General features: G+C 42.1%; 1 protein-coding gene across 6 annotated transcripts in view; it reads left to right on the plus strand.

Moving 5' to 3' along the window:
* Positions 1-3258: 3258 nt before the first annotated feature.
* HERC1 (HECT and RLD domain containing E3 ubiquitin protein ligase family member 1) overlaps positions 3259-13310 on the plus strand; it is a 93461-nt gene continuing 83409 nt past the window's right edge. For 5 of the 6 annotated variants that reach the window (XM_051628450.1, XM_051628456.1, XM_051628453.1 and 2 more), the window contains exon 1: positions 3260-3378. The gene's annotated coding sequence lies outside the window, so the exon portion shown is untranslated. Of the gene's footprint in view, positions 3379-13310 lie in introns of all 6 variants that reach the window. The other variant, XM_051628451.1, reaches the window with a different exon arrangement.

Consider the following 13310-nt stretch of genomic DNA (forward strand, 5'->3'; position numbering starts at 1 on the left):
CCAATGTTAGCAGTGTCTGCTGGAAAAAAAAAAAAGGTTGGTAAAAGCAAAACGCAGTTAATTTAAATATTTCATATATAAATCCAGTTTTCTGTAATGATCCAAAATTATGCTACATTGTGGAGAAGTACAAGCCTTAGATGAATAGCATAGTCTAATTCTGAATGTTTGGTCCTGTCCTAGGCACTGCTTTACAAAAAAAGATCTTATAAAAATAGTGAGAGTGAAATTGGTCATGCTCTGGTATAATGACTGGATCAGAGAAGGATAGAGAGTTAAATGTTGCTAGTAAAAAGAAAGGATAATTACCAACAGTTTAAGAAAAAGAAAGACCTGATGTTGAAGTATGCATCGGTCTTCCATTATCGTACCTTTCTCATCATTGCCTAAGATTAAGAAGTACATTTTATGGGATTACATAATACATTAAAAAAAAAAGAAAAAGAAAAAGTAATGCAGCAGTTCATGCAAAGTAATAGGAAATCATTGATGTAAAACAGGTCTTGTAGAGCTGAATTCTAGAAGAAGTCTACCTTAGCCCAAGTGAAGCTGGGGAGGAGGAAAGCCAGAGGGTGGGACTTGAAAGCAAGGCAGTCATCAGGAGGGATTATTTCTGCTTTAAACGAGAGGTGGGAGCACAGTTAATGGAGGCAGTATCTACACCTCCTTTCCCTTGAAACCTGCATGATCACATGGGCTATCTCCTGGCCTCTGTCTGTGCTTTGAACCTAAGATGGAGACTGTCTTGGAAATAAAATCTGAGCATGAATATCCTGCAGTCAGGGCATTACCTGGTGAATTCTAGAAATTTGTAGGTTTTGAAGACTTCTGCTTATGCTGTCCATGAAGGAGGGACAGAGGATGAATGATGTTGCTCATTGAAAAGCTGTGACTCAGGTTCTCCTGGCCTGTGCCTGGGGTTCTCCCATAAAACTCTTCTCAACCTCTTTTTGTTTTTTTGCCCTGTTCATATGTAGCTGCAGGTGGCTGGAAAGCTAATCTTTCCTCTTATGTGTCCTGAGGGTGCCCAAAACAGTTTCAGGAGCCTCTCCATTTTCCAAAGGAAGGAAGTGCTATGTTTTCATTTAATGATATTTTGACTTTTAAATGAGGTGGCTGTTTTCTAGTCACAGCCACAGACGATGTCAGAGCAAATGTAGATCTTGTTCCCCTTATTTTTATATCCTTATTTTTAGATCTACTGGTACTGCTGTAGACTAGGATGCTGTTGGCTTCATTTGGGTTCTTAGGAATTTTGATGATACTTGCCTTCTTGGTACGAGGAGATGGAATAGGCCTCCTCCTCATGCATCACTTCCCATCCTGGGTTTTTCCTTGAGTCGGGGAGATTCCAAGTGTCAGCCAGCTTTAAATGCAGACAGTAGTTCAGGCAGTGTAACCCTCAGTGAAGGGGGGCTCTCACTCTAAAAGAGCACTCCTGGACTCCCAGAGAAACTGTGGAAGTAACTTCTGGATGCTGTTAGAGCCTTACTACAGATTGCAGTTAATATCAAGTATTAACAGTTGCTATCTAATAAGCTTCATGTGAGAATTCAAAAAGATAAATTGTAGTGGTCCTTCAGGGGACACCGGCAGCTCTCTGTGGGCTGCAAACCTTTGGAAGGTTGGGTGTGCCAAACTGGGCTTTCCTCTTTTTTCTGTTTTCCCTCTTACCCCTACCTTTAGGTGGCTGCATGCTGTTATGTTATAGTCATTGTGTGTTTAAAAAATATACATATTCTAAAATGATAGGAGGATACTTAATTTAGAGCACGACTGTTTGCTTCCTTGATTCTTCTCATGTTCCTGGCGCCTCGGGTCCCAGCCTGGAGAGTGGCTGTGCACTGCCTCCAGTGCAGCTTAGCTTCTGAAACCAGCAGGCCCACCTAGAGCCAAGGTGTGTGGTGGAAGCCCTGGGCTCAGTATTGCTAGGGGATTGGTGGGCTGTGTCAAAACATGACAAACACCACAAGAAAACCTTGTTGCTTTATGAACTTCATATCTAAGTGTGTGTAACTTAAAAGCATTAAACATTTGCAAATCTAAGAAATTCCTTGAGAATTGTACAACGCTTGGTTGTTGGAGCCTGCAAGCCTTAAAAACCTGGAGTTCATGATAAGGTTTGTCTTTGTGCTGTGGTTGACAAGAGTGTGTGGGTGGGGGCATGTTAGCATGTGTCTGTTCTGCTTCCTGTTCTGTGGAATGGCAGATCTGCTGGACACTTCAGAATTGAATTTATTTTATTTAATTTTTATTACTGACACGACATCTTTTAGCTGGTGCATTTTAAATACTTAAAGAATGCTTTAAAATCTTTTTATAACGCACCCCGTTTTTTGGGGATGTTTGGTCTTTTTTTTTTAACTTGAGAGGGTCAGAGTCTTCAAAGCAAGGGATTTGGGTTTTATTCTTCTGCAAATAATTATTAATCCATGGAGAGCCTTTCAGGGGGACAGAATAAAGAGCCACGGACAGCTGGGGTCTGTTTCCAGAGCTGCCAGTGTCATTTGATCTAGTTTCAGTTGGAACTTGTGTCGCGAAGCGGGACAGGGGGCTCAGCTCTGCCCTTGGTAAATCCCCTACCCCTGAATACCTCAGAATAAGCTACCGAGGGTGCGTGCTGTGGGCTGAGCGGGGTCTGCGGAGGAGAGAGGCAGGAAGGATGGTCTGTGGGACAAGGAGGGAAGGAAAGGACCGCTGGGGAAGAGCACGCGCCCGCACACTGCGGTGCTCTGCGGGTCAGGGCGTTTTTCAACCAGAGGAGATAACCTGTCATGGGTTTTTTTTTCCTTTCTGTTTCTCCTGTCTTTTTTTGATCCCAGGTGAACTTTTGGTACCTAGTGTCCTACAAGAAGAGCGGGCTCAGCAACGGCCGCCCGAGGGGCAGCCTTGCCGCAGGCACACCCGCAGCACGGGGCCCTGGCTGTGCGGAGGCGGCGCGCTTCCGTGCCGACAGCCCCGCGTTTGCGGGGGCTGCCCCGCAGCTGCCCCGGCCGGGGGGGCAGAGCCGTCGCTGCCGGGACCCCGGGACGCCCGGCCATGCGGGCCCGGCCCCGCGCGCTGCCGCAGCCTCGAGCCGCCCGCGCGCAGCGGCGGTGCGGGGCGGGCACGCGCCAGCCTTTCCCGCGGCCGGCGGCGGCTCGCGGCCCAGCGCGCGGGGGCGGGGAGCGGCGGGCGCCTCGCGAGAGCCGCGCCGTAGCCCCGCGAGATCTGGGCGCCTCCCTCCCCCTCCCCGCCCGCGTCATGTTTTCTCTTTGACAAGCCGCCGTCGCCGCTGCTGCCGCAGGAAAGGACGCGGCGGCCGGCGGGGACTCGTCGCTCGCCTCAGCCTCGCCGAGACCCGCGCTGAGGTCCGCCGCCTCTCCCCCCCGCTGCCCGGTGAGCGCTCGGCTGCGCGGGGCTGACGAGCCCGGCCCCCCGTGGGGACAGGGGTGGGAGGCCTGAAGGAGCCCAGCGCGGGCGGGGGAGGGGGTTCCCTCAGCGCCGCTCCCCACCTCAACAAACCTCCGCCTGGCGGGGCGCGGCTGCGGACCTGCTGCCCCCCGGCACGGCCCCGCCCGCTCGTGCGCGGGGCTGCCCCGCGTGTGCCGCGGCGGGGGCTGGGGGCGCGGGGAGGCGAGGCCGCGGCTCTGGCCACGGGCGTCTGGCAAGGAGGGAAGGTGCAGGCGGGGATGGCGAGAAGTGGGAGGCAGGTGGGGCCGACCAGATGTCAGTGCCCTGTTGCTGAGGGTGGGAGAACGGCGAGCGTCCGTCGGCTCTTCTTCCTTTGTGGCGGGAGGAGGAGGGGGCTTTTTGAGGCGCTTCAAAGCGGTATAAGCTATTACAGAATCTCCCTTGTGCTTCGTCTGAGATTGTCGGAGCCTGGCTTTTCCCTTTGAGCCTTATGAATGCAGTTGTAGCGTGGCCGTGAATTCTTCCCCTGAGTATGAGATGCATCTCTGGCTGTGTGCGTCCTAGGTGCATTTGGCTGGTGTCACAAAATTTGTCTGAAATTTGTCATATTGGCCTTTCGTCAACTGTATGTGTGACAAGGTGTTCCTTGTTCCTCCAGACCAGTACTCTGAATTGCATCGTCTCCCCTTGGATTTATTTGCTGGCTATTGTTTGCAGTACTGAAAAATTACATGCATGCTTTAACTTAGAGATTATTTTGTGTTCTAAAATGATGCCCTAGCAGGTGGTTGCTGTTTGGTTTTTTTTTTAAGCACATGGTGTTAATTTATTTTAGAAGTTACTGTATCCAAGCGGCTTTCCATGTTTTTTAGGAGCAGAACCCTATTGTTATGATCTTTCCCTTTTACGGTGTACATAGGAGAGGTTTATGTGCACCTGGTAAAACATCTTTATCTTCTGTTGTTTTAGAGCTGTTCTTCATGGCACATGTAAGCGGATTGTTGCTTCATGGACCATTTAATTTGCTGTAGCTGGGACCACGTGCTCTAAATATATGCATACAAATGACACACATGTATCTATGTTTGTAAATACGTGTGTACATAGTGTGTCATGAGCTTGATCAGATTCGTAGTTTAGCAAAGTGTTATATGCTGTTAGTTCATAATGAAGGCTCAAAGCTGTAAATTTACACATACTGAATTTAATGTTTCTTGTTAGAGTTCTCGTATTAACCACATCTTCTCCATTGCATAGGGATATGGGACTGAGGAGGACTTGGATCTCAGGATTGAGTCTCACATAATTACGGGAAAATAATACAATGTTTAATCTGAAAAGGCAGATTGTATACCTGGTCAGTCTGCTAGTCCTTCCCAGTATTCTAGGAGGAGTCTGTTAATTTTGTATGAAAGATTACAAGCTGTACAGTGTTAATGTGCTACAGGACAGGAGAAGGGCATTGCAGGTCTTCTGTATTTTTGCACTTACAAAGATTTGTTAGGTGGTTTTACACATAGGAGTTGTCTCAGAGTGAAACATCTTAGGGCAACTTGTTTCCAATTATAAACAAACCTGTGTATGTTTGAGGCTACCCTCCCTACTCTTATGTTGTTATCTAAATGTATTGTGTATGTTTTGTTCATTGTCTGTACATTAAGGATAACTGTGTTTTTGTGGCTGGAAGTGTTTTAAGTTGAAGGGGCATGAGGGTATTGAAATTTTTTCTGCAAGCTGTGTAAATGAAGTATTGATATCTAATTATTAAGAGAATAATGGGGGTATAAAGTCTTCAACATTTTTGCAGAAGGATTCTCTTGGCATAGTAAGAATATAACACAGCATTTTAAAATTCATTTAAAACTTGAACTGAAAAATAGTTGACCAGTGAAAGCTTTTTCTTGTGTTATTCAGAACTGAATTAAATGCATATTAGTTGACGAGGAAAGGATTTAAGTGGCCTGACTAACAATCTCAGTTGTTTTTTTCTCTTCAATTTACCGATTTCAGATAGCCATAATATTATTTTTTTAAAAAAAAAGAAAGACAAAACAGTTCAGGGGTGCTTTGCATGTTTTAAAGTAGGGACCATTTTACAGAGCGGAAAAAACAAATGTGAAATTAGTATTTTGGTAGTAAAATGCAAAGTGTATACATTTAAATACTTTTGTTTAAGACTCTCTTAGTATACCAATCTTTCTTTCAATTTTTAATGTAATTATTATTGTAAATACTATGGGGTAGAGAAGCACTTTTATCCCCATTTTAGAAATAAGTAATGGAGACAAAAATATGTATTTCAGGAAGACTTAGTGGAGTAGGCATTTTGAGTTTGGGTCACAAGTTGTTAAAAGTCATTCTTTCGGTATCACAGTCTTCATTTAGATACTTTACAGATACTCAAGTCTTCTTCTGTTTGTGTAACTTGAAAGATTTTTGTCTTGCACTAGTGTGTTTTAGTTAAATGTAGGGTCTGTTTGTGTATGGCTGATTTGACTTCCTGATATGAAAGTCATCTTAGTGAATTTTGAGTACTGTGTTAGTTATGTTTCTTTCTCATGATTGTTTCTCAGAAGTATTCAAACTGAGATGGCTGGCAGGTTTTCTTTTTTTCTGTCTTGCTATAGTGGTTGGCAGTCATATATGGAGCAACTACATCTAGTAGGTGTGTTCGCCTTAAAAAACTTCTACAGTATCCCTCAGAAGATGAAGCTGTACTTTCCTAGGGCTGCCGAAGGATGCTGCAGGTGCTTACTGTGCATCATAGTAACATCATAGTAACCTTTGTAGTTTTTGAAGATGAAAAAAAAGTAAATAGCCTGGAACCCAGTGGCTATGGAATTTGCCAGTCAACAGCAAGTGTGCTTGTGGCCTGGGAACTGGCCAGGTATATTCTCTGGCCTTGACCGCCTGTTGTAATTGACCTGATGTCACTAAGCTAGTTGGGAGTACATTCAGGTGGCTCAAGCAATCGTGTTCTCTGCTGGAAGCTGGAATTGATTTATTGTTTATGAGGAGCCTACAGTTCGAGTCCTTGTTACTAGTAATAATATTTTTTTTCTGTCAGGACTGTGTATTACAGAAGTTTCATCCTCAAACATTTCCTTACAAATGCACAAATTTATACAGCAAATGTTTCTTTTTCAGTTATTTATACCGGGAGGACTGTGTCAAGAAATGGAAATGTTTAACACGAAGTGTATACTTTGCATGTTTTGCATTTAAGTTGCAGTCTAACTCTTGAGTAAATTTTTTTACTCTTTGAGATAAGAAAGTACATATTAAAGCAAAGAAGGGCTCAATTGTATTTTAAAGTAGAATTACCTACACCTCATTCACTCCAGAGAGAGCAGTGACTCAGGAACTTGCTTTCCCAGGGAGGCTGTGCATGCCCCCTTCCTGGAGGTGTTCAAGGCTGGGTCGGACAGGGCTTTGTGCAGCCTGGTTTAGTGGAGGTTGTTCCTGCCCTTACAGGGGGATTGGAGCTACAGGATCTTATAAGTCCCTTCCAACCCAAACCGTTCCATGATCTATGATTCTGTGAGGACCATCAGGTTGTAGGTCAACCCTGGAGGTCATACAGTCATAGAATGGTTTGGGTTGGAAGGGATCCTTACAGCTCATCTAGTCCAACTCCCCTGCCATGGGCAGGGACATCTTTCACTAGACCAGGTTGCTCCAAGCCCCATCCAACCTGGCCTTATACATTTCCAGGCATCCACAGCTTCTCTGGCAATCTGTTGCGGTATCTCACCATGCTCGTTAAAAAAATTTTCGTCTTCATATCCAATCTAAACCTATCCTTTTTCAGTTTAAAACCATGACCCCTGTGTCTTGTCCCTACAGGCCCTGATAAAAAGTCTCTCCATCTGTCTTACATGCCCATGCCCCCTTTATATAAATAGAAGGGCTGCAGTCCAGCTTTCTGCTTGCATCAGAGCTAACTTGGAAGTTAAACAGGATCACTGATCTGGCTGAATTTTGAATGTCTACACATCTGCAGATTTTGCCGTCTTCTATCCATTGCTGACTTTGTCTATTTAAAGTCAAGATTACTAGTAGATACATCTTAATTTTTTTTTCTAGTTTTTACAAGATAATGTCTGTTCTTGTGTCATGAGCTGGTTGGAAATGCTACAACTGCCTGGACAGTAGTAGTACAAGTTAGTAGGAGTTCAAGTGATCGTACCCTGGGGGGCAGAGTGCTAGTGGTAAAACCCCACCAGGGTTGTCAGTCCTTTCCCTACACAACATCAGGCACCTTCCCTCAAAGGATATATATTTGATGCACCGGGTTGTTTGCTTCTCAGCTCCTTTTTACTAACTGCTTTTGATGATTATCTGTGTTGGCTGTCTTTTACATTCTCAGTTTCTGTTTCAATGTACTTTTCTGCATGTGAACAAATAATGGATTAAATTGATTTTTGTAAGTTTCTCTGCTGAAGAGTAGTAATAAACTTTTATATCTCTTCTACTTGGGTAGGTTTTGTTCAGCACCCGGGGGTATAAAGGTTTAAATTCACTAACCATGATTAGTTTTTTGTATAATTTTATTCATAAACTTGAAAGCAAAAGAGCAAATACGTTTAATTTCTTAGCAACTTAAAAGTTGTCCTCCTTTTGTCTGTCTCACAAAAGATTTTGTGATTGACCAGTTACAACTCACTGAGAGCACAGGGTTATATTGGTTTCAGTAGTACACCTAATAATGAATGAATAATCCTAAAGGAAACTAAAATTGTGTAGAAAGACTATCTTTGGAAGAGTATCAGTAGAACTTCAGCATGGCTTGCCTGACAAATACTGTAAAGCTATGTGGAACTTAATGTTTGGAGAGAAAAGTTGATAGTTGGCTTAAGAATTAATCTGATTTAGGACATCAGTAATTTGGTTTCCATATGCTGAGCAGAAGTCTTAATACAAAGAGGAAGGTTAGTGGCCGTTGAGACCAATAGTGATTTCATCCAAATCAATTAATGTTAGTGTGTGCTTTTGTTAACGTTTTTCTTAAAAGTGAGGAACAATCTGATGCAGCTTGCTTTTTCTGGGTAGTTCTTTCTGCTTGTTGTCTTGCTGTTCCAGATTTGTAGGAGCCATGGCTTATTTTTCTGCATTGTTTTACTCTCCATCTCCCATTACCTAGCTCCTCTCCCTTTTTCCTTTTCCCCTGCTTCTCATGTCTTATCCCTTTTGCTTCAATTCTTTGTTAATTTGTAGCAATTTCTCTACAGTGTCAGTACTTTCTAACTTATCATTCTGTCTTTTTCTTGCCCATAACTGTTTTTTATAGATTCCCATTCACCTCATATCTGTCATGACACTGTATAGACTAAATGTGTTGGGCAAAAAGCACGTTTGAGGAATGTTATCTTTCACAGTGATCGACAGTGCTTTTTGGCATGTGTGAAATATTGAACAAATAACTCTTTTAGGCAACATTATGTCCTGTTAATGTTGGTTTCAACTGGCCATGAGTAATACAGAACATCTGGCAAGTTTTGCATTGCTTGTAGGTTTTACGTTGTTGTCCTGTGACAAGGCAGGATTTTAATTAATTTATGTATTCCTAGTTCTAAATTAACCTTTCAAGAAAAACGCTGTGTTTGGAGAGCTGATATCTACTGCTTAACCATATATAGGCAACCTGTTCATTTTGGAAAAAAAGCAAATAAAACAATTTGGTTTTCTTCTAGTTGTACTTTCAGATTGTAAAGCTTTAATAAGGATTGCAAAAATTACTGCATGTGGTGGGTGATTCTCACTAGGACATTTTACTCCTTTGTAAGCAGTATGAAAGACTGGAGTGGTAAAAAGTTCAGGTACTATGTTGTTTTATGGAAAGTTAGGAAATACTAGGACTGGAACTCAGCAGAACCAAAAAAACAGTTCTTCAGTTGCCCAAATTCATGGTACATCTGTGTCTTGAATTCCACAATTCAGTTCTGGATTCATACAGATGTACATAGAGAGTGCCTTGGTTCCTTGTGTCTCTCTCCTGGCTGGCTCGCCATTAATGTCATGGTTTTGGGCCCAATACGACAACAAAGGAGCAGCCCCATGGCCTCAACTCTCCCCACAAGGAGGGTTCTTCACCAATTAAGGTTCTGGGCAAAACAGACTCAACTTGGGGGAAAAAATAATAATTTAATTTCACACTAATGAAACACAGGACATGGACAACATAAAGAGCAGTGCTGAAATATGTTACCCCCACCCCTCCCTTCTTCCCAGGCTCAAATTACTTTGTTCCCAGTTTCTCTCCTTCCTTCCCCCAGTGGCACAGGGGGATATGGGGTTTAGAGTCAGTTCACAGGCTGTTGGTTCTTGCTGTGCCATCCTCCTCAGGAAGAAGGATTCCTTACAGTCCTTCCCTTCTGCCCCATGGAGTCCCTCCTGTGGGACAGTCCTCCATGAACCTGTCCTTTATGAGTCCTTCCCACGAGGTCTGGAGCTGCTCCAGCCTGGGCTTTTCACAGAAGTCACAGGCTGCTTCGGGAACAAACTCCCCTGGTGCCGAGGTCTTCCAAAGCTGCGCAGTCGGAGTCCACAGGAAGCAAATCCTCTGGCCGAAAAATCCAAGTCCAGTGGCCAAGTTCAGGGAATGTTCTACCACGTTCCTCCACGAGTGCAGGGGGACAGCCTGCCACCTCGGCATGGGTTGCAGGGAAACTCTTCTTGGGTGCCTTCCTCACCAACCACCAGCACCGCTCTCCTCCTCCAGCACAGCTCTTCTCACCAAGTGCTTCTCTGCTCAAGCGTTAATGTTGAGTCTTTCCTGTGTTAATTGCTGAGGTGCATCTCTTGTCTCTGTGATGGCTCTTTGACTGGGTTTTGGAGCTGTGGGAGCTTCTCAGCTTCTTACTGGAGCCACTCCTGTGGCCCTTCCCCTGTTACCAAAAAACCCACCAAACCAGAACACATACATAGACTGATGCTGCAGATATGTTCTTATATCAATATAGACAATCACATAGCAATAAAGGAGTTAGGAAAGAGGCAAAGGGATATGGTGTGGATGATAAGAGGTATTCATTCCTTCCATGGAAAGAGGGAGTCTTGGTTTTCAGTTGGTACTGCAGAGGAGTAATAATATTTTCTGTGTGTCAGAATTTTATTAGGATTTTTGAGATAGAATAATAAGATAATGGTTTAATAAACTTAGATACAGAATGAAGACCTTGATTTAGTGGTAAGAATGTGAGATGTGAATTAATAAAATAATTTTTAAAGGTTCTAAGTGTTTATACTACAAAACTAAAATATTGCAACTTGCTTGTATAATGGACTTGTAGTATTATCATCACAGTGAGGCAGGAGATATAAACATATTGCATCAGGTTTTCAGTCATAAATAAATTAAATGTTCCAGACCTGTGATCAGCTCTATGTACAGAACTGCTTTCTTAAGAACCTATCTAAAATAACATCCCAGAGAAAATAAGTCTCTGAATAGTCAGTCTCACTTGCAGTGAATGAATTGAATTATTCTCTTAATGAGCTAGTAGAATTGTCTGGCTATTCTGAATGTGAAATCTTTCCTGAGTTTTGTGTGAGCCAGAAAAAGCTTGATCTTTCTGGCCCATCCACAGGACTTACTTCTCACTGTTGCAAACAAAGATTTATATTAAGAGCTATAGTGCTCCCTGGCTGCCATCTGTTTGAATATTAAGTTTTCTAATCCTTTTCAGAAACCACCCAGGTGACATCATACTTACAGGACTACCTCTAGCACAGTTTACTCTAGTACCATTCATGTTGAAAATAGTAAATGAAACTGCGCGAACTTGAGAAATACCAATGTAATGAACATACACTGAAGAACTGCCCTTGAGAAATGCAAAAATCTGTGAATTTGTTTTGCTTTTTGTTAAATTTGCCTGTCTGTTGGGGAAAGGTGGTATAACATTATAGTCAGGCAGTCAAGTGGGTTCAAGCATGTGTATTCTACAGCCAGGTCTTTGCATGTTCTTTGGTTTTGGTGTTTCTTGCCTTTGGTTTGACTGTACAAACTTTCAGCTTCTTGTGTTACAAGCTTTTGTAATTAGGTTCCCATAAAATGAAGTCAGCATCTTACATTAAATGTAGTCAGCATCTTACAAATGTTGCTGAAATTGCTAATTGCAGAGAGTAAGTGAATGCTTGTGAGGTTTATTTTTCCTCTGAGAAAACTTCAGATTTTTAGAACCTGTAATGTTTGCAGCTTTATAGGTGCAGTTTTTCAAGAGCTTTGTGGAAAATAAAGCTTTCAGTTGCTTTTGTAGCAGTTCTAAGCAACTGAGTAGTTGGTCTCCATCAAAATTAGTTTTGTCTGTGCTTGATTTCTGCTATAGTCAGAATAAGTTAAAGAAAAATGTGTTAATATGTAGCTTCGTTAAATCCTGACCTTGTTAATACCTCCAGTGTGTGTGCCACAGTCACTGATTTATGAAAATGTATTTTCTTCATACTGACTGAAGATACCATGTCTCATTTTATGCATATTGGTTCTCAGATTGTGGTTCATCAAGTGGTGCTGTCATCCTTGTTCTAGAATTCTGAAGGTTCTGATCATATTTAAATGTGTTTTTCATTACCTTTCACTTTTCCAGAAATTAATCCTGGTTTTGCTACAGGATATTATAACTTAACCCTTTGTAAGTACTAAAGTAATTTTCTAGCTCTTCCCACATATCTTTTAACTTTTGGGGTGGACTATTTAAGCTGTTTTTAATTGCTTTATACTTAATACATAATTAATACAGAGAGGGAATAATCCTACATTTTATTCAGTTAACACTGTAGGGAGAAATAGAATTGGCTACAGGAATTTGGATAGAGTGTTAAATTTCATTCTTCTACTATTCTAGGAGTTACTGATTATTTTTTTATAATTACAGCTGTTAATATCTGTTTTTTCTTTCCTGAAACACTGAACTAACTGTTGAGTCATAATATTGCTTCCTACAACACATGATTCTGTCCTTTTATTTCTCTGCCTGACCTGTCATGCTTTTTCTGAGCAGAAGAATATGACAGCATTTTTCAGATCTTCAAGTAAGAGGCTCATGTGTTTTATACACATTTAGAATTGTAGGAGATGGTGATGATGGCCCAATAGCTGACCTTTCCTCAGCTGTATCACTGGAGATGAGGTACTTGTGTGAAAGAGATGGACCTTGTACAAAACACCATGTTTCCTGTATTTTTGATTGTCATAAAGAAATATTTGCAAAACCTCTTTAAAAAAATGAAAAGGTTTTTATTTTGGAATGGTTAGAAAAACCCCAGCAAAGTAAATGGAAGATTTGTGTTCCACTTTCTGTTTGAGTGGCAGACTGCAAAAATGCAGACAGGTATGCTTAGCAGGAAGTCTTACTACTATTCAAGAGGAAAGCAGCAGAGAACTAGACTTTCATGAGCCATAGAAAAATTTGAAACTTAAATTGTGTTAGTTGAAGAATGATTTTTTTAATGTTTGGAAATCTCCATGGACTGTGACAAGTGAAGCTTAAAGACTAGGTTAAAATGTATTCCCCTTGTTTACTGGGTCCATTTGGCAACACTTTATTTAAGATCAGTTTTGCTTTTTATTCCTGTATTATAATGTTTACTTGTTTGGATCTTGTACACAGGGAGGAAAGCACAAAGTTGTAAAATAGCAGTTAAGCAAAAGATTCTAGTATATATGAGCAAGGGCAAATAACTGTGCTTGAAGATTTAGCTACATTTCTGGTTCCAGTTTTTCCTTTAGTGGTCTGGGCAGCAGTTGTACCTTCTTTCTTATCTGTGGGCTTTGCTTGTTATTGAAATTCTTGATGGAATACCTTTGATTACTAACTTTTGGCAGTGAGGTAGAACCAGTGTGTTGGAGATAATGATGATGGAAAAAAAACACTAACCAACTCCCACACTTGTGGGTGGTTTCTGTCTATTGATAA

The sequence above is a fragment of the Apus apus genome, chromosome 10 (assembly GCF_020740795.1).
Source record: "Apus apus isolate bApuApu2 chromosome 10, bApuApu2.pri.cur, whole genome shotgun sequence".
Classification (NCBI taxonomy): domain Eukaryota; kingdom Metazoa; phylum Chordata; class Aves; order Apodiformes; family Apodidae; genus Apus; species Apus apus.